The sequence below is a fragment of the Mya arenaria genome, chromosome 9 (genome assembly GCF_026914265.1).
Source record: "Mya arenaria isolate MELC-2E11 chromosome 9, ASM2691426v1".
Lineage (NCBI taxonomy): Eukaryota > Metazoa > Mollusca > Bivalvia > Myida > Myidae > Mya > Mya arenaria.
This window is the reverse complement of record NC_069130.1, coordinates 27,764,981-27,767,863: the sequence shown is the minus strand read 5'-3', so window position 1 is coordinate 27,767,863 and position 2,883 is coordinate 27,764,981.

Below are 2,883 nucleotides of genomic sequence, written 5' to 3'. Positions count from 1 at the left end.
GGCGCACTCGAGATTCAGCACCCCAAGTTACCCTCCTACGCCAAATGCTGGCGTTGACCTTCTTTACCTTTATAAAGGAGGTGTCTATGTCTGTCAGCAGATTAAGAAAGGGTGCCCCCCCCCGCCCCCCTCTTTAAGTTGTCAAAGACTTTGTTAACTTTCTTTTAACTTTGTCCTTATCTAAGAGAACATAACAAAGATACATCAAAACGCGCTATTTCAGACTAAATATAGCTAAAACAAATTCCAGGGGGAGGAACCCAACCCCCAACCCGAAATAAAAATGCAGCCAAAAGACCTTCCCACGTTCCCGCCGTATTAATTTCGTTTCGTAAAGAAAGGGGCACATGTACAAAAGTGTGCCCTTTCAGTCACACCACCCCGTAGTTCTTAGTTGATACACACCGACCCGAGTTATGGAAGAAAAAGATGAAAAGAGATGTTATAATCGGGACATAAATGAACACCAGTTTAACTTCCTCATGACTAAAATTTTATAAACTACCGCTTCTTTGTAAGAGATAGGGGCGGTTTCATTATTGTTCAGACGCCATGAAACTTCCGTTCTTCGAAAATTGACATGCTTGCGGGAAGTGTTTAAATGTCAGGGTAGCTGCTTCTTGCCATTGTTCATTGTGTGAACAAGATTCTACTGTGAATCATCCTCATACAGAGGACAGATGGTCACTGATTCATCGTCTTGCATTCGGAGCTGCGCGGCCATTTTCCGGCGTAAAAAAACGGCCTGGGATTTATAAGTCCCCTGCAAACAATTTAAAAGTACTTGTGTTTCGTTTTACCGTCGTTTTATTGCGACCAAACCCTCTATGCACCAGTCAATTGACCCCCCCCCTCCCAGGCAGGTCCGAGGGTATACCGAGGATAGCGCGGGAAATGTGCCGTGTTTTTACCTTTCAGGCGGCCCCCCAGGGCCGGGTGAAAACGGTGGGTGTTTTTTGCCAAAAATAGCGGGGGGATGTTCCTTACCTATGGTCCCTGGGGTGCGGGGGCATTTGGCGGGGTTTTTACCAGCAGTTCGTCCCCGCAAGGCGGGGATTTTACCCAGGCTAGGCTTGGCCGAAAGTCCAAGCCCCCGCTATTCTCCGGACCTGGGAGAGCCGTGGTTACAATTGGCTGGTGCATTACTTCCTTAATGAAAAACGTTTTAAAAGTAAAACCATCGAGATCTACCGGATTTAAAGGGGGGGGGGCGCTATCCGGCGCCCCCCCCCCCCCCCACACACACTCAAATCGTCTAAGCGAACGTTTTAAGTCAATATTTGAGAAAAAGCAAATTACGCTCAAAATGCACAATTTTGGACTGGTTTTATTATTTTCTTGGGGTGTGAATTTTAAATTTAGGTTCTGAAGTTCTGAAGGAGAGGGGAATGTCATAAGGTTGTGCCCCTAAGTAAACGGCCTCTCTAAGTCCATTCCAGGGCCCGCCCCTGTAGCGGGTACGTCTTGTAAGGCCAAACGGTTACGCCAAACAAGTTAACAACCTATTAAGTATGGCTATTGACGTTACATTAAACCAGCTCGAGGGTGAATACTAACGTACTATTAAAAGAAATGAGACTCAAAACGGTAAAACACAATTGTTACAAGAGTAATGTTTATAATATATTAGTGCTATATTTTAGTAAAGTGCATTATGTGTCTGTTACGTCGTCTCTGGTAGCTACGAGCAACCAGCATGATGATGATGATGATGATGATGATGATGTTGACGACAATGACGACGACGACGGTGGTTGTGGTGGTGGTTGTATTCAGGAGGTGGTGGTGGTGCTGCTGCTGCCGCTGCTGCTGCTGCTGCTGATGATGATGATGACGATGAAACTCAGCTGAAATTGATGATAATGATAAATCTCAGCTTAAATTTTGTCCGGCATAGTGATCACTTACATCCGCCCATGCCGGCGAAACCCGTCCGGGTCGCCATATTATTGTGGAAAAAGGCGGAAATGCTCACTTAATGATTCATGATTCGTCCAAGTCAAATAGTCATATGGTTATGTACATGTATCCGTCTTCCATGTGCGATAACTTTGACGTCAGCTTAAGGCCAAGGCCACGCAGTAAATGTCAGATAGACACCTCTAGTAGATATTCGTCATTCACTGGAGAACTTGCCGCGACAAACATCACGGTGTGCCTGAAATTTATTTCATTCTAAGATTTTCATATAGTTTATCATTCTAGTAAGAAAGGAGAAATCTGCCCCAAAATAAGACCCCACTTTTTTGTTGTAAACATTTTTTGAACCAGCTACAAAGCTACAATTGTTTTTTTAAATGTCACGGTAACAAATTGCCTTTGCGTTAGCGGACGTCTTTATGGGGGCCGGAAGGGGAGTTGTAGGGGCCCTTTCGGGGGGGGGGGGGGGGCAGGGGCGCTATGTACATATTCCTATAACATATATCAAGAAACTGCTTTGAAAATGCCTTTTATTCCTTGAGATTGTAACATCTTGTAAAATTAATGACATCGTATGCATGTATATATAAATGTACCATATGTCGCGTTATTCATCGGATATGTTTTTCTCTGACTCATTGATAGATTTATTTTATGAATACGTACATAGTTCAGTCACCTGCGTTAGCAAAGCTTTCACTTCGTGTCTATAAAAGAAACGTCCAAATCTGCAATGAAGTGGGAGGTGGGGGGGGGGGGCAACCTTTTTATACGCGCCCGTTCCTTTTAATACCTAGTAGTTATAATTGTTTAATATGTTGTAATGCACCAGTCAATTGTAACCCACCCCCCACCCCCGGTCTAGGGGTATACCGGGGATAGCCGGGAAAATGGGCCGTGTTTTACCTTCCAGGTGGCCCGCACTGCCGGATGAATGCAGTGGTTTTCCTCGCGCCAAAAATA